The 25,385-nt window shown below is 41.9% G+C and overlaps 1 protein-coding gene across 1 annotated transcript in view; it reads right to left on the minus strand.

Moving 5' to 3' along the window:
• LOC136105211 (uncharacterized) overlaps positions 1–25,385 on the minus strand; it is a 205,749-nt gene that overhangs the window by 77,444 nt on the left and 102,920 nt on the right.

Consider the following 25,385-nt stretch of genomic DNA (forward strand, 5'->3'; position numbering starts at 1 on the left):
ATCTAGCTCAAGGCATTTGTGAATGGCCAGCTGCCAGGAAATACCAGAGGATTTTCCATGAGAAGTGATGGTCATTGTGATCTAGCTAAAGTGCATGTGAGATGTCCATCCACTGGCTTGTGGCTCCAGGGGCTGAACTATGTTCTTCCTCTGGCAAGTGTTCCAACATGAAAACCTAATTCCTTGATTTGTAAGGCCTAATCATAAACGTAGAAAACATTATTAATACATTAAACAAAACACTGGAAGCTTTCACTTTTCAGACATTGAAGAGCCCTGAAACAAAATTCAGTATTTTTCATTACCTCAGTGTCTGCTGCCGCTGAATGAGAATGCACAAAATCTGGAAGTCCAGAACAGGAATATGAGACATACAGACAGCACTGAATTCCCAGGGCATCAGTCTATCCTGATATCATTAATAAACCTCCAATAATTCCACCCATAAAAGGATGCTTCATTTTAGAAATGAGTTACAGTCTTTGTATGACATCAGAAAATAGCATCAATATAAATAAAGCACCGTCCTCCTCAGGAACGCATAGCTTTGTATTCTAGCTTCAGTATTTATTGCCTCATAAAGCATGAAAACGTATCTGAAATAGATACTGACCACTCCTTGAATTCCTTTCTGCATGAGCAATGCCAGAGGTTAAATGCCTCTGCCTGTGAGCCTGCAGGAGGGGATACAACGCGCTATGCCAGCCTGACAGTGGCACTGTCCACTCCTAACTTGAGGCACAAGATATTCACCAAAAAGGTCCACTGACTGACAGATATTCCAATCTGAGTCACAAAACCTACACTGTGTTACACAAATCTTGCACTTGTCTTGTTTTGTCCTTACTTTATGCAGCCTCCCAAGCAACAACTGCCACAAAGCAGAGGTAACATTATTTTAAGCTATAAATCAGCATTAATTGCAAGTAAGTTGACTGACCATCAAGTGTTGTGTATTAGAAAATTCTTCACTGGATGCAGACCAAAACTATGCTACAGGCATAATCTAATTAATGCTGCAGAGCACTTTTTTCTGTAGCACTACGTGCTCTACTTACAACTTTTCTTCTGTGCCTTTCTTTACATTCCAATTAAGAGCTTCCTCTACCACTAACCAAGTAACTCATGCCTGTTTGCATTACAATAGCAGTGAGAAGTTGCTCACTGTAAACCATTGGTATTTCCTGTTGATGCCACAGAAACTCTTCACTTCTGTGTGCTGAAACGTGGCTAATTCGTTTTTTCTGATACCTCTTGCTACTTATTTGTTCACAGAGCAAGTCACCACTTTCAAGTGTGTTTCCTCAAAGGCCAGAAATAGGAGATCCATACATCAAACAACTAAATGGATTTTACTTCATGGGGTTATGAGCCTATATAAAGGCAAAACCATTAAAATTAGATTCAATGTGGAATGTCAAAGACTAGCACAAATACTTTTATGCAAAGTATTACTGCATAGAGAAGAAACTGAGTACAGGTAAGAGACACTCCCAGCTTATGTTTTATGTATCACAATTCCTACTTATCTACAACCGTATTCAGCTGCTGAAGGAGGAAAACTAATTTAATCAGTCATTAGAAAAGCTAATCACAAAAACACCTTCCAGAGCATGAGGATATCAGAATGCAAATGAGATGCCTGATGTGAAAATCACTATTTTTTAAGAGTTGAGGAGGGCAAGATTTAGTGAGTCAGAGCTAACTTCTCAGGTAAATTAGCTTTTCATTTTCCATGTCACTTTATATTATGCAATTGTTTTGGAAACTTTCTCTTAAGATAGCATCTTCTACCAGCATTCTCTCTCCTTTCTTGGAGGAGGCAATTTCAGTTCATGGCAATACAAACACAATAAGACTCAGTGGAAAGCCTAAATTTTAATTCCAGGCACACTTCCAAGATTTACTTTTGGAAAAGTAAAAGCTAATTGAAGTCAGGTAGCAATTGAAGTCAGGCAGCTACAGGTCGCTCAGGAAGCAGTAAAACACAAGGATTAGATCCACTCGGAACACACACCACCTCTATACTGACTAAGGTCTGATGCCCTCCGGACAGCAAACCTCAATTCTACCCTCTTGTTAGCTCATCTAGACCTGAAACTGAAGAAGCTACAGACATGGAACACCAAAGGATACAGTAAGGTGCTCTCTACAGACGTAGAGACCAGCAGCACAGCTTTGAAAGGTGAGCCCAAGTCAAACTCCTGTAGTAAAGCCATAGGCTGATTACAGGCTGACCTATAAAGAGTTTAAGGTGCCTTCAACAGAGGTGGAGTTGTTTGGAAAACAGAGAGAATAGACCTGTACGTCAAAACCCTTCATGGAGCCCAAGTCAAATTCAGGGGTCTCTTCTCACATACCCTTAACTAACCAAACAAGTCAGCAGTGTCCAGCAATGGAAACCGACAATGGAGAAAGTCTGAGCGGGGAAGAGCGCTGATTGTCATATACACACGGCAGGAAGAGGAGATCAGCATGTCCAAGAAGAACTGAAGGTGGATCCACAGACTGGTGAGTGACTGTGAAAGCAGAAAACGTAGGAGCGCAAATAAAGAAGCAGATCCTATGGATAGTGTAGGGTAGAAGATGACACTGACAGAGATCCAGGACATTTACAAATGCTAAGGACAACCAAGAGGTCACCTACCTGAAAACATCAATACATTCAGTATTTCTATTATCATCTTCTGAACATTTAAGCTCTCCATCAGAAGTAGTCAGCAGCCACCAAATCCCATTTCCTTACTGATGTCACAGAAGTCAGGGCCTCCAAAGAATGTATCAATTAATTACTCAGAAACCAGGGTGCAGGAAGGCGACAACAAAGCAAGACAGCAAAACACTTGGGTGGTTTAACCACAACTAGCTGCCTATGTGAATCTGATTACAAAGGTTTGTTCTTCCTGAATAGGCATCCCAACCTTTAAATTCTGGCTAATAACAGTTTTTCTGAACAACTCTAGATGTCTACCAAAACTTCAGCCATCAAACACACGCAAACTGAATACACCACCTAACAGGGTGAAACACTGTGTGAAACTGGTGAGAGCTGCAATGTGTAACTGAGCAGGTTTTACCCAGGCAAAGTAGCGTGTGTGTCAAATGCCTCGCATTGCTAAACTTTCTGTATCAGCCAAGTTGGCATCCTACAATAGGGATGATGACATTTCTGCATTTGGCATTTTCTGCTTCTGCACTATATCACATTTTCCACTGCAACGTCAGGAAAGATTTCCATCTACTTCTGCTGAAAGAAGCCAAGTAAGGACAGCGGTTCTATACCTTTGTTACCTTTACGAAAAGGTTAGTTTGCAAACCACCTTCATTTTCTAGCAAAGCCAATGTACAGCTCAACAGAACATATATCGACGTTCCCAGTGATCTTCACCTTTTCAGCTATGCTACCAAGTTCTGTATTGCCATCGTAAGACAGAAAAAGAAGTAGTTCACCAAAGACCAAATGAAAGTGTCAATTTGCTCTCCTTCCCTGGGCAAGGTTTCTTGATCTGTAATTACTTCATAAGGTTAGGAATATCTGCAGAAGACCTTTTGCTCCAATAAAAGGTATATAAAAACAGCTCTTAAAGGAAAATATTTCTTCTTAAGGTCTTCCCAGTTTTGATAATGAAAAACTGCCTGGGAACTTGTTCTGATTATACTTCATATTTTGTTCGTTCTACTATTCAACCACAACCACATCCTGCAGACAAAAGCCATCCAAAGCTCTCATCAGCTGTGCCCAGGGCAGCAATATGGATGTGCTATCACTAATAAAGAGAACTATCTGCCTAGAAAGGAGGTGGGGAAATTAAGATGCACTTCATTTAATAACTGGCACCTAACATTAAATATATAATTGCATCTAACAATAAATACTGACCATCCTTCATTTCACTTGTCACGACAAAGGCCAAGTGTACAGAATATTTTTCAATATTCAGCTTTATCAAAGATAAACAGTAAGCTCCATGTTGCTGCTGCTGATACTTCTTTTTTGAACACCAGCAGCAGTGTGGCTTCTGTAACCCTAATCTCCCAGTATTTACAGGGTGACTGGTTTGCGCTAAGGCCACAGACCCTGAAGGAAGCAGAAGCTTTCTCAGGCAGAACAGCTGGCACAGATACCCAGCTAAATAATTAAAATGATGCTCTTAATCTTGCAAATTTCTACATAAACTGAAAATCCAATCTGGTTCCCTCCAAACACAATAAAAGCACCAGGAAAGAGACTACTGCAACAAAACCTTAAGCAAAACAATAAAGGGTTATTTTTGTTTTTTATATCAAATATGCAATGCAAAATTGGAAAACAAAGGTTTTGTGAAGCTCCAATTCCAAATACCTTTTACTACCAGAACATGGATTGCTCATATATCACAGAATCTGGAAAGTGGATTAATAAATAAATATCTGAAAAGATGAAATCCATTAAAGCACTTAAAGGTGGTTGGGAGCACAATAGGGGTGGATTCTGTCAAAGTCCTGCCCTACATTCTTACAAGGGGATCTGGAGCACATGGGACACTTGTCATGCAGGGACAGGAACTACCTTTCTGTCCAGTCTGCAGGGACCATTGTGGTAAGTGAAGATTTTTGACACGGAACCAGAAAAGGTCGTCCTCATCTGCACTCTGACTGTGACGTCTTTTGGATCACGATGGATCCAGAACCAGACTGCATTAGAAACAACATGGCTTTTACTAAGCAGGTACCAGCCCTTATTTGCATGGTTAACAAAGGGGAAAAAAAAAAACCAACAAACAAACAAACAAACAAAAAAACACCCACAAACAACACAGAAATATCTGATTAAAAGCACTGAAATATGCTCCCACCATGTTCAAGATGCACAGGAAGGGGGAGGAACTCCTCCCACAGATCCAGGCACTAGAGGAAAGAACCCCGCAGAGCTCACTTCTGAGATGCAGGATGCAGCTTCCCTCACTGCTTCTGAAGTTTCTTATCTTCTGACTCATCTTGGCACAAAGCTGAGAAGCTCCCTGTAGGAACAGGCTGTGAAAATACTCTGACATGAGGCAAAGGCATCCAACATTCATTCTGCTATTCCTTCCCCTTCTGACAGCTGATGACCTGTCTTGGAGGAACTGCAGCATGGCCTAGTAGCAGCAGAAGGCACACAAGACATGAATCTGCCATAATTAGTGACTTCTACCCTCCAAGTTCATCATCATTAACTCTTCAAATACTATGTTTTTCCATGTGTTAAGGAGGAAATATCTGACTACAGTCCCTGACGTTTCTAGCTAAAATGTTCAAATGGAGAACACAAAGGGTGGGTTTTTTCCTACTATTTTCAGAGTAGTAGGTGCATTTTCTTTTTGTAGGAACATGCAACATCCCACATAAACTAGAAATACAGGGGAAGAACGACAGGGGAGGGATGTAACTGCTCTGCAATGGTGCTAATCAGTAGCATACTAGCTACATAGGAGGTAGCTATTGTAACTGAGGATCCTATCATGTGTGATGTTCAGTAATACTCAATGTTAAAAGTCAAAATGTTTGGTATTGTTCTACATGATTCTTTCAATATGTGCTCAAAACAACAAATCCAACCATTGCATGCCTTCCAACTGGAGCTAAGAAGCTAAAGAACAAATATTATGAACGCCTGAATGCTGAAAACAGGCCTCTTTTCTCACCCATTATCCTTCTGATCCTTCTGTACAGAACAAAGCTGCTCTGCTATGGATGTGTCAATACATCCATTTCCATGACAACAGCCTTGGATGTGCCAAATATAGACATTTGACTTCAACAAACAGAGAAGGAAGAGACACACGACCAGAGGGTGTTCTGCTGCACTGCATTTAAACCCAGTTCCTTCCTTATAGCCATTGGCAAACAGAGGAGGAGTAATGGTGGCCCTTTGAGATACTGGTGCTTTCAGTTGTTGATCATCACATTTCTGCCACCCATGCTCTCTCCTGCCACAGAACTGAGGGAACCAGCTGCCTCGCTTCACCCTAAGTGCTCCACTACAGAGTCAAACAGCTGAGCATTAACTGCTGATGAAGGAGGGTTTAAATTTAGTTTCCCAGCCTCATTTTGAAAGAGCTGAAGTTTATACACTCATTCAATTTCACCAGCTCTGTTTTAAAGGTAGCAGACTCTCGCAAAGGCAAAGAACAAACTACTTAGGACACATCAGAAGGACTTGCCAGCATCTTCCTCTTTCTCATAGCCAAGTGAGCTTCACACAGCAGTAATACACTGCAGAGTACCACAAACAGCATCATGCATTGAAGAAACGCCATTAGGACACATGACCTCACCCAAGACTCTTCTCACCAGCTGCTGCCTTAGCATAACACACTGCATGTTATAAGACAAAACATGAGCACCTTGCTCTTCTTGCTGTACTGCAGGCCCCTAAGTAGTAAATATCACTCTGGCACAACTAGAACTACACAATGTGTTAATTGCTTGGGCTCTTAACATCAATGCATTTAAAACAGTGAATGGGTACGTAGAGCTACTGCTAAACTCTGAAATTCTACTCAGATGCCCCCAGTTACATAGCTCTGAGATCCCAGATCAGTGCTATGCAGGGAGCCAGGAAACCCCAACCTGCAGCAGTCAGAGCCACTTCTATGGCCCTTGTAGGGTACTTGAAGCAATGTTTTTGGTCTACAGCCCAGCTCTGTTTTCCTTTTGATTATCTTACAGACAGTGCTTAGCAACCCACACAAGCTTGTCTCTTGTATTTAGGCTTTGTAGGAGAGGAAAACAGAGCAGGAATGAAGCTAAAGTGCCTGCCTGACACAGAGAGTACACAGAGTCAGTAATTACCAAACCCCCTCTTCCCCCAGCATTCCTATCTGCTTCTAGAGTCTCTTCCAGGAGAGACTTGTCTTGCTACCTCAGGTGCTTTGACAAGAAGAAAGTAGTAGTGTGGATCAGTATTTACAGAAGAAAGCCTTGTTCTAACTGTAATGCTTTACATTTTGTAAGAACAACTGCTGGATTAACACCCTTCGAGCACCACAGGCTGGGCGACAAGGGAAGACATTCACAACTGAGGGATGCTGTGTTTAAATTGGGTTATCCATGGAATTTACTCACAAGTGCTCAATCTGACAAGCACACTGGCCTCTCACATAGGTTTCTGGGATTAATAATTGCAGTAGTGCAGCAGTGGAACAGTAGGCTGTTGTGTCCAACGTGATAGGTCCCTTCTGTTACTTATTAAGTGCTATAAATAGAGAGGCTGAATGAGTCTCAGTGTATATAGTACAGAAACCACATACAAGGCTTGATCGAACACCACATAACCTCAGTGCTTTCTAGAGATAATTCAGAGAGGTCTTCACCTTTGCATAAACTATTTGTGCAACCAGATTCCTTTCACATGCATGCCAAAGTCTGGCCTGGCATATGCTCGAGGCCACAATATAGCTAATATCTGACATTAATCTCAGAAAAGCGAAATCAGCACTAACCAGATGTTAACTCTCCCACTTTGCACTGGCATCGTTAGCAAGTACAGAAATGTGCATCCAAAAATCCACAAAAAAAAAAAAACAAACCACAAAGAAAATACCCCACATGATGCAGTTCAGAGCCTAGAAAAAGCATACACTATTTCAGAGCTTTAGGCATCAAATAGGCACAAGTCATCAGTGAACCATTAACTACAAAATCTGCTGCAATTAAGCAACTCCAATCTGTCTTGTCTCCACAAAGCTTCCTCTCCAACCATGTGCTCACCTGATCAATAGGAAGCAACTTGTGAGGTCTACAGTGATCCAACCGTCAGTGAATCCTGGTCCTGCTTCCCATTTTCAGAAAACTTCATCTACCCATCTCCTTTGCCAAAGAAAGTACATGCCAGATAAAGCTTCAGAGGTGACAGAAGCTGCTCTGCTGCCCACAGGGAGAAGGATGATCGTTAAGGTGGCTGGACTCAAAAAACCCGGCATTATTAAATTCAGCCAGGGTTCAAGTGCCAACCAATGCAGATGAGACCATGAGGAAAATACAGATATACTGGGGTAGGTCCAGCAAGAGGCCAGACATGATGAAGGCATTGGAGCACCTAACACACACACACAGAGGCTGAATGAGCTAGGATTGTTCAGTCTGGAGAAGGCTCAGGGGGATCTTAACAATGTGTACATATACCTGATGGGAGGGCTTGCAGAAGACAGAACCAGTGGTAGCTGATAAAAGGATACGAAATGTATACAAATTGAAATACAGCAAATTCTATTCCAATATTTTTTTTTTTTTTTTACTGTAAGGGTAGTCACAGCCTGAAATAGGTTGCCTAGAGAAGTTATGGAATCTCCATTCCTGGAAATAATCAAAACTCTCCTGGCCCACCTGCTCTGGATGACTGTTTTGAGTAGGGGGATTGGACTACACAGTCTTTAGAGATGCCTAAATGATTCCAAGAAGACCTACTTTAGGAGCCCTGAAGGAAAACTAGAACCTGCTACAGCAGGCACAATGTTCAGGAACAGCCCACTGCAGAGGATGATTCAGTTCTCTAGGACTCTGGAAGCAAGAGCATGATTGAAGAAAATCAGTATCAATCACACAAATTAGCCTCCTTTGTCAAGTCCAGTGGCACAGGGGAAGCTTCCATCCTCACCTGCTGCCCGACCAAAGAGAATCAATACTCTAGCCAGCACAGTGAAGTCAAGGTATCGCTGAAAAACTCTGCCATACGTAAAGGCTGGGAAGTAACTGGACAAAGTGATTTCTGCCCTTATCTGTATACAGTTTGCACTTAGCCAAGATTATTTTTCTCTGAGCACTGAGAACTTGCTGAATTGCCCCATCTTTGCTCAGTATGATGAAGAACTGGGTCACAGTCAGCTGCAAAGTTAAAGCACTGGTGCCACTACACATCAGTGAATGCCCTAATAGAAGTGTAAAGCATGAAAACAGGTGACAAGTCCTCTGACATGTGGACAGAATGATGCTTCTCTTGCACTATATTGCCATAAAAAACAGAAGTCGTCCTCATTTTTTATTTTTATTGCAAATGGAAAAATTCTTTGCAATCAAGATGCCTTTCTCAAAAATGAAAACTGAGAAATGGACAGGCAGCGCCTGGGAGGAAGGCAGGATGCCAGGCTGCGATCCTCATCTTTATTCAGAAAAAAAACCTTGTATTTGATCAAACAATCTTTCAGGAGTTGACCCAGCAGTGCTAACTCTTATCTAAATTTATGATTTCAGAGACATCAAGAATGATTTAGATAAATCCAATCTAATGACCTGGCCATTATTAATTCAGCGGATTTTTAAATAATTCTGTTCAAGTATCAAGTCACTGGCTTGAAAAGCTGTGACATTTCTTTATCTTATCCTTGGGAAGTATACTGCTTTTCTTCAGAAAGCTAAGTTCTCTAGATCAGAGGAGTTATCTAGAGCAGACCAGCACAAGTGGATGCCTAAAAGATGCGTAAGCTGTCCTACACAGGCACTTCCTCCAGTGGCTTAGAAATGATGGTCAGGTGGTGCTTGGGGGCCAAATGGACATCCCAGCTGTCTCGTGCATGCTCTCACGTGAGCCAGAAAAAGCAGCACGAACACAGGTGAGTATTATGTCACCAACTGTGACCATAGATGAACACAAGAAAGCTTGACCAGCCCCTCAGAATTTAGCCTATGGAGAGCACTGACATTAAGCCAGCACAAAATAGGACTTCTGGGCCCTAGATTCACAGTAGTATACAGCTTGTGGTGAAGCTCAGAACTGGGACCAAAAATAGCAGAAAATAAATGATTTTGTGCTCTCTAAAGAGAGCTAACAGATCCACTCAACAAGTTTCAGTACAGATGGTTTCTGCGTATTTTTAATTCAGGCTTTTAAGGCTGATAAGAATGCCACATTTCAAATTGATCCAAATCCACTGTTTTCAGGGTATTAGTAATGCTATGTTTTCATAATAAACTCTCTTAAAAGGTTTACTGTCAAAGCTTCTTTCAGGCAGGCAGGGCAGGTTTATGCCTTGAGCAGGATGTACCATCAGTGACCTGGAGCTGAGGCAGCTCTGCTCAGAGTGCCCTCCTATCAGACACCAGGCGAGCTGGCAGGAGCTGAGCCAGCTGAGAAGCTACTCAGTGCTTCAAACAAAAGCCCCAGAACTCATGCTATTATTTTCTTTGCCAGGTCACTCTGTATTATCAGAAACTGAGATGCTTTGAACGCATATACGATAAAATCTGCACAAGACCCACACGAGCAGTGTTGCCTGCCGTAGGACTACAAACCAAGCCAGGCCTGGAGCTCAGGGTACTTACTCTTGGACCAGATTCCTGCCTTCAGTGTCCTGCTGCGATCTTCCAATTGCAGATACTTCAAAACTGAAACTGAGGTCAGGTGTGAACTCTGCAGGCATGTATTTTTTGGATTAACTCTGAATTGATCGCTTCAGCACACAGGGCTGCTGACTAGTGCAACTCTCAAGCCTTACAGCTGTGTTGTGTCCCAGGCTGCCCAGTGTGATGGAACAGAACAGCAAGTTACCTGGGAGACAGCAATGGAACCCACACAACAGAAGAAGCTCCAGCAGCCCTTGGGTTCATCAGCAGATGAGGCAGGTTCCCACTGCATGCTGTGCCTTAGCGCTACAGCGGAACCATCAGTTTTCATACAGATTTTTAATTCAATAATTATATAGGCAGCTTTTCCTCTTCCAGACTTTTAAGTCTTGATTTTTCTAAAACACACCGCAAGCAATAACCTCAATGACAGCTCCAAGAACAGGGAGACATGTCCAATTAGTGCATACATGCTGTTTGCAGCCTTCCTTTTCTTCTTAAAACTGCAGTTTCTAAATGCCAAGTATGTCTTTCCACGTGTGCATCTGAGCAGTGATCTTGGTTCATGCTTAGATGAGGGCTTTTAACACCTGGCACAGGAAGATTTCACTGGCAGAGGGAGCGCACAGATAGCTTAATCCTCTGCACTATAACAGATCATTTGGCATTAATACTGGGCCTCCTAACAGATCTCAGTTTTAAGGGCAGACAAATAAAAAAGGGCTAATTCAACACTACCTCATGGAAACTATTTCTATTAGCCAAAATTGAAACTCTTGCTATTTCATTCCTACATAGAAATACATCTCTGCCAGCTGTTTTGAAAATATAGCCAGTCTTATCTCATTTATTCTCAACATGAAACATTACAGTGATGGTTTAGTGGTTTTTGATTTTAAAAAAGAAAAAAAAAGGGCAGAAAAGCTCTGTGTTTTCTTGATGTTCCTAAATCAAAAACTTATTTTTTGAGTTATTTCATAAATACTCACATGTAGTTTACTTTCCAATGCAACAAGGATGATACCAAATATCTTAACAGCACATTTGAAATAGATTTCAGGTGATTATTTAGGTATTCATTAGATCCCCTAATAATGGTTTTGCAAGAAACCTTATCCATCAGTAGACAAACAAATTTAGAGCCCGAATCTAGAAATGCTTCTTTTCAAGAAATCTCACAAACTGTTTTGATAATAAGCATGTGGCATATTCTAAGCTTAACCAATGAATGACTGTATATGTATACACACACACTCAAATAAGAAATAAAAAGAGAATTCAGAGTAAGAAGAAGGACATTCAAAACAAGTGATAAGGATTTTATTTCTTTGCATACTCAGTTGCCTTTGACAGACAAATTGCCTCATGTTATACCACCTACATTATGCGGGGAAGGCACAGAATACAGAAATCTGCCTGCATACGGGGCTGATGCACCAGAGCTTCCAAGAAGGCTCCTTGGGATACAGCACAACTTGGAAATGGCTCAATTACTCCAGCAAAGCAATTAACTAATCTTTATGGGAAGAAAAAAAAAAAGTGAGCCAAAATCATAGGCCGGGGCATATCTGGAAAATTAGAAGGCATTGAGAATAACAACAGGAAAACTCTATACTTGTTTAAGCAAATATAGCCTGAGGTGTATTTGTAGTGACAGCTGCCAACACTTGTATGTCCACACAATGTAATCTAAGAGTTAGCCAGGTGCAAACTATGGTCCTGGCAGCTTACGCCCAAGCTAACGTCTTGCTTTCACGTGCATACACACCAGTTTTTTAAAACAGCTTTGTCTGAATGGCACAACCACGGCAGGCATTCAGTACCCAGGCAGACAGCTCACCTTCAGACTGCGGGCTTGCAGTCCAGGGCACCCAGCTTGTCTCTAGCACTTTCAGGCTAACTATTGAACTAGTTAGTTGGTTTAATAAACCTCAGACTACAAGGGATTTTGCGATGAGGCAGGATTCTAATTAAAACAGAAACACCCATGGACCCTCAGAAGAAGTCTATATTTCTCTAATCCTTCAAAGATCCTACTTGTGATTTAGATGAATTGGAGAACAAGACCTTAATAGGGAATAAGCTGAGTTACAGACAAGCTTAGCAAGTTAAAGGATACATCCCCATGGCAAAGAAACAGCATTATTATTACCTATATTGTTTAACCTAACTACTAAGCAGTAATAGTGAAGTTTCATCATGTGTAGGCAACAATTATACACATTCTTCATGACCAGTAGGCACACACACTATTTGCCAGTACATGTTATAACCTGCTTTTTTCCTACATGAAGTAGGTCCAGATAACCCAAATGAACAGGCAGATTCAACAACTGCGCCAAGCCCTCACACATCTATCCAAACATAGAGAAGGGAAGAGTGAGGTGGGCTTCATGGTACCACCTCATTCCCCCTTTCATTTACTCTCTTGTACCACGCAAGTTTCCTGCTGCAAGAACTGTGATGCTGGAAGTATCCAAATCAGGTGGCTTAAAGCTGTTTCACTTCCATCTAGAAAAAAAAAACAGCAGCTGTATGGATACACCTGACAGAAGCGTTGTTTTGAAAGCCTACTTTAAAGGCAACTGCGTATTTGAGGAAATACAGCCTTAGATGTCAAATTCCTCAGCAAAGGACATAGTAATCACAACCTAAATGTTCTTCATGGGAATTGCTTTGAAAGCAGAGAAGGAAAAGAATGAAGATGGTGTGCCCAAACAGGGGGTACACCTGGGGAAGCATCACAGGCACTGCTCCCAAAGATTTACCTTTTTCCCCCCTGCAAACACAGCATCAGCAAAGATGGGAAGGCACAGGTAGTAATCTCTTGGTAGGCACAGCTAGTAATCTGTGCCTCCCAGGGACACCATGAGAATAGCATTTACTCAAAACAAAACAAAAAAATCTCAAGGGAAAGTCAACTAACACCACCACCCTCATACATTAAAATGTAATTGGAACTATAGAATAGCTGAACTTAGAAAACCTTGTTCTGCTCCAGAGGTACAGAAACATGACTAGACTTTTCTACCTACATTCACACTATTTTCTATTCCTTTTCATGGAAAAGCATGATGCTAGAGTGTATGCTGCACTGACAAATCATTTCTTTAAGTGTACTAAATATGTTAGGTGGCCAAGTTTACAAACACTTAGCATTTACTGAGTCTGTATTCACTAGAATGAACTCAACTGCTACTAATGTAGATACCCATAATATTTGCGTATGATGCCAAGTCACAGTTCAGCAACACGCAACGCATTATTCAGAAGACGTACTTTCAAATAAGAAATCTTCACTTAAGCTTTAGGGCAGCTCATTAGTTCAGCCAAGAGATGTTAATCTTGTAATTCTACCTCAAAAGTTCAGAATCTCCCTTAGGTTTACTTAACTGTATCAGCCACCATTACAAATGAAGCCACATAGAGAGAAAAATCAAAGTTAATTTAGCATGGAATGTTCTGGCTTTTTTGTTGTTGTTTGTTTTTTTTAATTAATTGTTCAGAAGATCAGTGGAAGTTATTCTGGCAGGTGACACAGGAAATATATGGGGAGGGGGAAAGCATAGGACATGCTACAATGCAATCAATGAATCCAGCTGGAACATCCTGGCTCACAATTTGCCAAGTCAAGGGTGAAACATAACATCAACATGCTGCAGTGAATGCTTTGAGGCATTAACTTTCCAGCCCCACAACTCTCCTTTGGAAGCATTCTGAAACACTTTGAACCTTAAATCAATCTCCCGTTGTGTGACCTCTTTAACTCCTGCTGACTATGTGACCCTGGAGAAAGACGGGTCAGTGGAATGATGCACTGCAGCCCATGAACACAGCTGCAGACAGCAGTACCAAGCACGCAGGGCTAGGGGAAGAAAAAGGAAAAGAGAGAGCTCAAAAGAAAAATCTCTCGCCAACCAAGAAACATGCAAAGCATTTGCCACAGCTCTATTACTGGCTCCCTCGTCAGCCACAATAATGAAATGAATGACTTCAAAAAACTTTATAAAACGTTTGTTGGTTTGGTTGGGTTTTCTTAAGCTCTGAATGAAAAAAATAATAACTCCCCACCCATACTCTATGCTTTCTTGTCTGTTTAAAGGCCATATTCCCAAGGCTAGTAGATGAGCCTACCTGTGTATCAGGAGCCACAAAACTGTGCAGAGGTGCACTGAAGTGTAGTGTCTACAATTAAACTGCCACATGTGCACAAAGCACCTCTTTGGGAAACTATGGCAACTGCTAGTCCACCAAGCTGCAATTCCTCTTCGTCCCTAACCTTCTTTGCTCTTCTAGTCCTTCCCAACTTGGACAAGCAAAACAATAAACAGAACTATTAATGAGGTCAGGATTGGACCAGCAACAAAGGAACTGGAAAAGCTAAGAGACCTACTCACAAGCCTGAATCTGGAAATATTCTAAAGGAAATAAACTTTTCAGTAGAGCTGTACAACAGTGATGAATGGGATAAAGGCAGCATGTGCCTGGGATACAAAGTCTTGCCTGGGAAACCGGGGTTGGAGTGCCCACAATTCCACTGAATCACTTGCTGGGGCAGTGTCACAACTGACCTTTAATTTGGATGCCTCATGTCGTCTTGTCCAGCTGAGATACTCAAGGCCTGATTTTCAGAACTGCTGAGCAACCCCAGCTCCATGTCATTTTCCCACTGGAGTACAGCACCAGCTAAACATTTGGAAATTGTTCATAGCAAAGCTACTATCCAAGTATCAAACGATACGTACCTCTTTTTCTGTCCTAAATTAAACTCTGAAAGCCTCTCAGGCCCAGTGATGGTTACTGATGCTTATGAAGTCTTCTGGTATCCTCAAATGGAGAGCCTGGTAGAATTGCAGAGCATTCCCTCTTTTCATGTTTATATTTAGCCTCAAGGAGAGGGGCCTCCTCATGTAATGTAATGTATATCGACATTTAGACCAAAATGCCATGGACTGATATTAAAAAACAGTAGAATGTTTCACTTCATACAAGTCTGAACTATGTTCTTTGCATTTTTTTTTTTTCAAATGGCATTTGCACAGAAGTTTATGGTGTAACAATGGGTCTTTTCTCTTTCAATTCTGTATCACATTTAATTTCCCCCCTTGGCCAATATATTACAAGAAAGTCAACTCCAGAACAAAAGGAATCTTACTTCATTACTGATTGCAGAGGAAGAGTATTAACCAAAGACAGTGTTTTCCCCTTGTGAACCTTGAAAAACACTACCTGTCCTTTCTACACAGGGCATGTCAATCTGTATTTCTGAAATGACACATTGTCAAACATGTGCACGTGTAAACATACATACACATCCGTCTTGAAATCTAAATTAAGTAAAAGAGAAACGCAAATGGCTGCATTCCAATCATACTGAAGACCTCTCGTCTCCACTTCTCAGTTACTTAAATCTGGTTTCTCTCTAATCTCTGAAGTCACAGACAGCAACAGACTCAGAACGAAGACCCCTACAGACAAGTTTATGCGCACAGTGGAAGAAGAAAAGCAAAACCCTTTTTGCCAAGCCCACCTGTCCAGCTTTAAGGCCACTACTGGAAATGCAGAATCTCTTTAAAACAGAGAAATAGACTGACTCATCTTCCAGCCCGTTTTTAGTGCACCATCTGATAATTCATAGTGTTTCCACACTGTTTGTACTTTTTATCCCTGACTTCTTGTTGTGGAGATGCCCTGCACCTCCAATGCAAGAACGCTGCCATACATTCTAGTTACCGCTACACTCGTGCACTGCCAGCTACTGTTGCTCTTGCTGGATCTTTGTTTGTTTGTTTACACAGTGTATTAAATTTTACCATTCAAAAATGTAATTTAGCACATGCTTCAAAAAAGTCCTGCCTTGTTCCTCCAACAGCCAATTGGTCTTGATGGTGAGGAGCAGCTCTACCACAGCTGCCTTAGTTTAATCCAAAGAAGAATACTGATAGAATAGAATCAAAGCAAAACAAATTATTTTGGAAAATTCATCGCTCTCAAGGTTTAATCCTAATCCTGACCTGAATTTTGTTAGTAATTAGAGGCAAACTGCTCACATATCTTTTGCACATGATAGGACACTTACCAACTGTTATATTTTGAGGCAGCAAGGAGCCTGAAGTGCAGTGATCTGCTTTTATTATTGTACTGATATATCAACACTGTAAGTATGAAACTTAATTTGGTTTCTCCCTGTCCTCAGTCTGTCTTCATACCATTTTCTATTTCCTCTCACCTCTGCATTTGCTGCTAAATGCACACAGCATCCACAAAATGACACCATGCCTCACAGCCTCTGGAACAAGAATATTGTGGAAACAAAAGAGCTAAGGGAAACTTAGCTTCAAAGTTTTTGCTATCAATGTTCCTTTTATACCACTGTACGTCACTTGCATCAACTAGCCTGATTAAGCCCAAGAATGCATCCACTGAGGACAGCTAACAGCAAATCTTTAAGACAGAGGGGACTGAACTAACACTACTGCCCCATGTGCAACTCTTTTAAGTAACACGTTGGAGAGGATCCCGTGCCATGGCTACTTTATGCCAACATCAGAGCTGTGCTGGGGATGATTTACATTCCCAGTTACAGGAGAAAACAAGCAGGCATACGCTACTGAGAGGCAGCACTGCATCCCCTTGCACTCGCAGACCAGATCTTCCCCCAAAACGGAGCGCCAACAGCCCGATCACACCCTGAGCCTTTTTTTCTGCCCCTGGACTCTCAGGACACACTGGAGGTGTTGAGCGCTTCTTGGCCACCTGGACAGCTTGGTGTGTGGGTTGACAGGTCAGCCAGGCTGCCCATCCTGCTGCAGTCCTTCCCCATGCAATAGTGCAGTTGCTCTCACTTCAGTAGAGAACTCCACAGTACCAGAGATTTTATTAAACAGCCTCAAATCCACAGTAGTAGATGCAATTACAAGAACTTTCAATAATTAAAAGTATATGAGACTAAAGCAGATTACACAGAACTATGCCTAAAATTGTTCCGAAGCCTTGCCTCTAGCTGGTAGTACTGAGTATTTTCACTGAGGAAATGGCAGTCACTGGTGGCCTTGAAGGCACTTGTCTGAATTTATCTAAGAGAGGAACTAATTTGCTGCAGCTCTGCTAAAAATCTCTCTGAACAGCAACAGTCAAGAAACAAACTAAACAGCTCAGCCATCGCTTATCATTAACACAATTGCCAGGGTCCTTTGCTACTATCAGTTGGGAATGAGAAAGCTTCTTTCCCATGCTTGCAGCTCAAACATCCAAACCCTAAATAGGCACATCAGTGATTAAAAACTAGGATGTCAGATCCAGGCAGGCTGAGCCAGAACAGATCCAGGCTATATGAACACACCTCCAAAATCTCTGGTTTAAAAAGAAATTAAACCAAGGATGGGAAAACAGAAACCAAACTTGAGCAGCTGGCTCAGGGAACTGCCTTTCCCATTTCGGTACACACCAGTGCAAATCTACCCAGTGCTCATCTGCTGCACAGCATCTCGCTTGGACATTTTCTAAAGGCAGCAATATGCTACACTGGAATTTACACTGAGAAATGTCAGCTCTGGTGTTGGGCTCTATGTAAATAAGTTAAAATAAGAAATGCTGTTCCAAAAGGAAAGGACAGCTTTAGTCAGGTAGAAGCCTAAGCACTGTTCCCAAGGCCATCAAGAATCTGTTTCTCACCTTCTGACTTAAGTAGTATATTAAGGGTCTATGTCACTTTGTTTTAGCTGTAAGTCTGCAGGGGGTACAACTAGCAAACACTGAATGCCATGGTTATTTCTCTTAACTAAGAGACTGCATTTCCAAATTATATACTTTATCCAGAAGGTTTGATTTGGTTTCTCAAGGTCAGTGCAATATCACAGAGCAGTTTTTTGGGGAAAAAAAAAGTCCCTTACCTGTAGCAGAGTGAAGACTCTCCAAGCTCCAGTATCTGGACAGGACGCCTCTCATCCCACCACCACCACACACCACCCCGCTGCTGTCTGAGTCCGAACCTGGTGAGAGCCCGGAACTCCCACTGCTACTGCAGTTTTCTCCACTGTGTGCCCCGCTGGACTCACTGGGGCACTGCTGGGTCCTCATGCAGGCAGGTGGGAGGGAGAGCCAGGGGCTCTGCTGGGCTGCGGGAGGAATCGGGCAGAGCTGCTCGCAGGGCAGCCGTACCTGGCAGTGCTGTCTGAGCACTGATTCCAACCCTCCTCTCCGCTTCTCTCGATGCATCCTGACATCATAGGGGTCCTCTAAGGAGGCTCCCTCTGTGGCAGCTCAGCTGCTCTCAGCTGCAGCTTCTAGCAGCTGATTTTTATTAAAGCCGATTTCAAGGCATTAAAAAAGCAAGGGTGAGACAGAGATCTTTCCTCCTAATTTAGCAGAACTGTCAGATTAAAAATAAATACGGGGGAATAATAGAATTTCATGCATTTTAAAAATGCCCAAGTGAGAGAGACCTTGTGTTATCTGCTTCCCTTGAGAACTCAGAAAGGACTTAACACATAAACTAATCATGTTTAGAACTGGTGGTGGCTGCTGCTATTAAAAAACTATTTTTGTAAGTCCTCAGAAAAAAATTCAAACTGAAATCCAAGCCAGAAAAGCACAGACTGATATTTCGGTAGGCTGCAGCTGCGAGCTTTGAAAAATCATTTAGCATCCGCTTTGAGGGTAGACCTGGGACAGTCCCTATTTCAGTGTGTGATCTTTGTAAGATACCTCAGTCCCAAGTGAAACAGCTTCACTAACTGCTTTTTAATTCAAAAGTTTTATATTCTCGTTTTCTGTGCCTCTATAAAAAGAATCCTGAAAGAACACTAGTTTCCTGGGAATGCAGAAATACCTGTACTGTTTACCACCACCTTTGAGACACCACAGAGGTTTTATGATACAGGACATTTTTGGACTGCCACTCTGCTAAAACACCTGTCCTACAATGGTAGATTTGTCAAACTACCAAAATAATTTAAGAGCAGCCACACAGTTTGTACCACGTGCAGCAGAAAATACTGTAAAACTTCTTAACTAGTTACCAGGATAAGTGTAAAACCAGAACTAGATTGCTTCAGTGTTAGATTATCCACATCAGCTCAAATTTAGCCAGGTGAGACTCTGTAATTTGGGGTTCAGACTGAAGTAAACAAGGAGCTCAGGTCCACCAGTACAGCTGGGAGAGCAACAGCCACCCATAGATGGGACACAAAGGAACATGCTTGGAAATACCAAACCGCTCCTGCCATTTACACACTGATTGCATGTTTAGGCACCCAAACACAAGACTAGGAGTCTAATTTCACAGAAGAATGGAAAATGCTTGGTTTACTATTTCTATGTAAGGTAATTCTGTCCAAAGTAAATAAAGCCACATTATTATATGGTCATCACAGCCTGTTCTGACAGAGATCCCTTTGACTTTGCCTCACCATCTGTGCAACAGCGGGGTTATTTTATTTCAGTAAGACTTCTGTTTTACTGCATATTTCCTAAAACAAAAAAAAAAACACTTTGCCCTCTATCACTGCAGGTTACTACAAAGCATCCAACAATGCTGAACCAGCTTTTGAGTCCTTAACCATTCCAGCTGTTCTTTACAGGAGAGGTCACTGCAGTAGTAGCAAAACCAACATTTCTGCAGTGGCCTGTAACAACAACAACAAAAAAAATCCTTCAATTATCTTCTGAATGTAGCTACTTAGACCAAATCTTTTTCTAATGCCTCCCAACACAGACATGGAAATGTGTTCTCCATTTGACTGCAGTAGAACCACTCTTCCGCATTGATCTGGTCCTTCCAGGGCCTCCTAGAATTGCCTGCACTAAAGCACCAATGAAGACAAACACTTCTTGTTCGTAACAATACGGGAGAAGGTAAGTTAAGCATTAACAAAGATGAATGCAGCTGGTCCATGGATATGGAGCACAGGGCGTTGAGAAGAGGAAAGGACAGTACAGCTCTTCAGACACAAAACGTGCTAAGAAGAGGCTACAATTAATTCCTAACTATCCTACACCTGCTCCTCAAAATCCAAGCTTGGCACATGAGAAGGAAACTCCACATACCTGTATCTCTCCTTGACGGAATTACTAAACACAATATTATTTACAGAGCCTCTCTAGCAACTGCCCTTGCCTGGGAGATCTCTGCCCTCAGCCTGCTCAAATCACCCCACATGTTCCTCCGCTAACCCTCCCGCTATCTGGACTCACTGCTCTTGGCAAACAGCAAAAGATGTTTAGTGCTGGAGACAATAGCACTGCAATCCTAGCTGAAGGTGCCACAGGGGTATGCAGGTTGTATGTATGTACTGGACAGGCAGTTTCTAATAGAAAGACAGGAAAAATACTAAAAGGCCAGGTTGCAGAAAACACAATATTATATGAGAGTTCAAAACTGCAACCCATCACAGAGGGTTTCCATGTGACCACAGATTTGTTGTTGTTAAATCTACATGGAGATTTTCTTCTGTGACGCTAGAGAGAAAAGTTACCTAAGTTGCTGTAGCAGCAACTGACTCCAGCTACAGATTAAGGATCACACTGTGCAGGTTGACCAAGGTAGTCAGGCTAGCCTGAGCCTTGGACAGCCTGATCCTAAATATCTGCCCTATTTTTAAGTCTCCACTGGGTTCTCCTGTAGTCTCTTAGCTTTGAATGGCAATTGCCAGAATCATTCAGAGTCTCTTTTTCACTCTTTGTCCCATGAAAAGTTTTTATTGGTATGCTAAATCTTTCTCCCTGGTAGCCAATACATACAAATCCCACTCAACCTACTGAGACAAATTTTCAGGAACTCAGCCATCACTTGGCCCAGCTTTTAGGGCTGGATGAAAATCTCTGAGTGAACACGTTATCAGAGACCTCACAGAACGCAAATATTTGTGTCTGTGGTTAAACAGTTATCAAGATTGACATAGTGGGTCTAATCTTTCTGTGATTCAGAGATAAAGTGAAAAATACAGTAGGCAACACAAGTGCTTTTTAGCCACTTAAATTCAATGTACTTCTATGGGTTAATGAGGATGGAATGGACATTTCATGCTACAGATACGATGATACACTTCTGAGGACTTGCGTACCACTTTTTTCTGTGTCCCTTCAAGAATTCAAATGACAAAAACAGAATAAATAGCTCAGCTTGTTATTTTACTGAACTACAGGACTGCTAAATATTTACAGGACATAATGAAGTCCTGTTATTAAGCTAATATTTTCCCTCTTGAATAGATTTCTCCAGTGGCTGTCAAACATCTTCACATTAACTGTTGCCAAGTGTGAGCTTAACAGGCCATCTATAGCTGGGAAAAGAAGATGAAAGTTGGCCACATGATGTTGAATAAACAAACAGTCCCTTTGCCTCTGAGAAATACTTTCCGCTATAGCAGTGAGGCCAGAGGATAGTTCAGTATCACTCTGGTCACTGTTTTCCAGACTATCCACAAAGATTCAGACTTTGAGAACTTGGCTGGCCTATTCTTATTGTTTACACAAATTTCCAAGGCCACCGGTATGTTCATCATTGGTACCCACCAGTCACAATGAATTCATGCCTCATTGGTTGGCATAACCAACACCAGCACTGTGCTGGAGCTCCTGGGTATCTCTGGTAGATATCTGATAGCAGGAAATTTAAATATCTTGGGGTCTTTAAATCTGACAAGATAAAAGAAAACCGCCAAAAAGATTCAGTCTGCATTTAAATGATGATTTTAAGTAATACAGGTGGGGGGAAACATCTGGGAGAAGGTAACGAGGGCAAGCAAAAGAATAGAAAAGTCTCTTGCTGAGAAACACAGAAAGCAGCGACAGTTATCCATGTCTGCCTGTCGCTGTGTCACCTTGTGATTTTCTCCTGAAAAGTCCCTGTGGAAAAGCTCAGAGATGGCAGCACCTCCCCAGAGAGTTCCCTTTGCTCTAGACCTGTGGGCTAGTAGCTCCCACACCCAGAACTGCTCACCTCCCAGCTTCAGCCCAGTCACAGCTACATCCATCAAACAGCTTCCCAGTGACATCCCTGATTTTAGGCAACGTCTTCAGGTCACAAACAAACAGGTATCAGACTCAGGAGAGGGATGGAAAAGAAAAAGATGAGTAAGACAGCCTAAAGACAAACATGCTGGTCCAGTACTTTAACCCAAAGCCTTGTTATCCTACTACTGTTCTCTCTAGTACATTCTAGGCCATTCCCTCTCACCCCTTTGCTGGGATGACCTCTGGGTCCAATAGTCTCTCAAGAACTTCAGAGTCTGCCAAAAAGCAGAAAAGCGTTACCATATGTACATTAGGAAGTGGCTTGTTTCCTACGCTGGTCTTTTACTCTCGCTCAGCCTATCTGAACACTGCAGTATACCAGGCAGTAAGGACAGATACATACTGCGAGGCACCAATGAAGAGATGGGCATAACCAGACATATAAAAGGGAAAGACACTTTATGTTCATCAATACTACCTGCCAAAAAGTGTGTGGCAGCCAAGGAGGTCTTTCCAATGTGTTCAGACATTCCTGATGTTTGAAGAGGACAACTGACTTTGCTAACCTCAGGGGGGTGTGTGTGCACATGTGTGTTGGAGGGGGTATCCAACCTCTATACTTCTCTGAAAAGGCTGAAGACTCATTCAGTCTTCACTGAATATAGAGATTAGCACCACCTCAGCTGTTCTTTATTTCACAGATGTTAGAGCCATCTACTGGTTCCTTACAGTTTTCTCAAATGGTGGCTCTGGACAGAGGAAGTGACAGCAGCACAGTCTGCAAAACTTGACCAGTGACCAAGAGCACCACCGTACACCCGATCCCAACTCCGGGGTACCCAAAGGACACATTTGAACCTGCCTCATTTCTCCCAGCATGACATAAAAGCATAAAAAACAATGCCTCAGTTCCCTAGCGACAGTGACTGGTCAGAGAAAGCCAATGAGCACAGCAGATACAGCATTAACATTAAGCTCTTCTCCAGCACTCGTGGTTATCTTCTAATTGGGAACACGCAGCCTCACCTAAAATAGTAGGTTTGTGCCCAGCTAAGCTCTTGTCCTCAGGTAGCAGGTAAGTAGATGTGCATGGCACCTTTTGGGCTGGAATCATAATAACCATCTTTTTCATACCCAAAGAACTAGCAAGGGCTCTGAAATACCCCATCTCTCACAGTCAGTCACTGCAGCATTCCCTGTATAAGGTGGCCAGTGCAGACTTTGGGAGTGAGAATTTTATCCGTATTTTCAACATGGAATGATACAGTACTAATGCACAGTACTTTCATATCCAGCGTTTTTTATGGCTAAAGCACAGGATAAGATTATTAATATAAGTAGTTGCAGCTTTAGAGTTAGGAACCTCAAAATTAAACTGATTCATCGTTTAATTTTATATTTATTTTAAACAACGTACAGCTCTGTCAAAAGCAACAGGTATCATAACAAAGCTATGCTAGAGTCAAGGAGAACACTCTGCTGCGCTACTGCTGCCTCAAGGACATTCCCAATTCTAAAACTGAACCAACAGCTTGAGAGTATTGTTTCAGTAATTTGCAGTATTCTTCCCAGCTACACCTTGCTACAGGAAGGACATGTGCACACATGCAACACCCCCAAAATGCTTCACACAAAGGCCACAAGCAGCAGCTAATAGGGATGGCTGTGGCAGCGGCATTACAGCTCTTCCTCTGTTCGTCAGGTTTATTTCCCCTGAACTAGCATAGTTTTTGGTAGCAGAAAAAGGGTTCTGCTGCATTTCATTTGTTTTGCTAAATTTACACAGAAATTCTTGAGGTTGGGGCTTAGGTCATAGCTCGAAATTCACTTGTAGCTACCTCAGGAATACTGTGTGAATCATAGATGATTCTGGTTTCATGCCCCATTTCTAGATAGCAGATAAACACCTACAGCGCTACCAGCTGGTCAATCTACATTTACTCTCTCTATTCACCCTCCAAAACTCATTTATATTTTCTAACTCCCTCAGGTCCCAATTGGGAACTATCACAAAATTTGTATCAGCTGTGACTCAGAATTTACTCCTATGACAATGGCACTTAGGGATTTCAGCTAATGGCACAGAAGCATAGACAACTTGACAATGATGGGTTTCCACCTGGGACTTCCAAGAAGTAAAGCTGCAGTTTTTTTAATTCAGCCAGGGAGCTGGTCCTAAGTGTTAGGACAACACCAGATGCTTGTGACAGCAAGTGATCAAAGCCTTCAGTGCTGAGAGAGCAGAGGCAGGGCTCTTGACACCATGATAATAAGTAGTCTGTTTTCTTATTTTCAGATGAAACCTCATGACTCTGTGCATAAGTTGTATAAAATATCAGAAAGTAAACCAGTTTTGCTTGACAAAATATTATGACCATTCAACTCCGATGTAATTAGCAAAATGTTATGGTCCCTTAACTAGGTAATTCCAGCAGCATTTAACTGATGGTACAAAGAGACTTTCTGAGGCAGAAACGGCAGCTTATCCCTCAACGGTGGCTGGCTTTTCCCAGCTAGATTCCTAACTACCAAACAACTCTTCTGTACTCTGCTTTTCTCATCCCACCCCAAAGTGCTCTGATAAGAGATATCTGCAGTGTTTGGGCAGGCACTCTCGGATGGAGAATTTAAAAACCTGGCAAAGATACGTCTCACTGTTTAATCATCTGTGCAACTTACATTTTAATTCTGAGAAAGTGTCAGTCATTGGAAATGAAGCAGACATGATACTTCATGCACACTCCTAATGAAAATACAGCATACTTGTTCTTTAAGATGATTTACTTTAAGTACAGGAAACTTCTACCTCTAGAGGCTCATTTAGTTGCTTTAGTGCCTAATTAGCAACTTGAGAGGAAACTCATACCTACCGTAGTGCTCTCCAGCAAACACAAGACAGAGAGTCTGTTTCATCTACAGAAACCTAAATCAAGAGTGTGATCTATATATATGACATCATCCTAGGTGAGACAGAGTTCTTGTGAAACAGTGTTTCTACATCAAGTATACTATCATTGCCACTGGTGACCTTTTCTTCCCTAAAAAGCTGCCCGCTGCTTTTAAACAGAACCCTGGTTATTTACTCAGGGAGAAAACTCAACAGAATATGAAAAGCACATGAAAGAACCAAC

The sequence above is a fragment of the Patagioenas fasciata genome, chromosome 9 (assembly GCF_037038585.1).
Source record: "Patagioenas fasciata isolate bPatFas1 chromosome 9, bPatFas1.hap1, whole genome shotgun sequence".
Taxonomy (NCBI): domain Eukaryota; kingdom Metazoa; phylum Chordata; class Aves; order Columbiformes; family Columbidae; genus Patagioenas; species Patagioenas fasciata.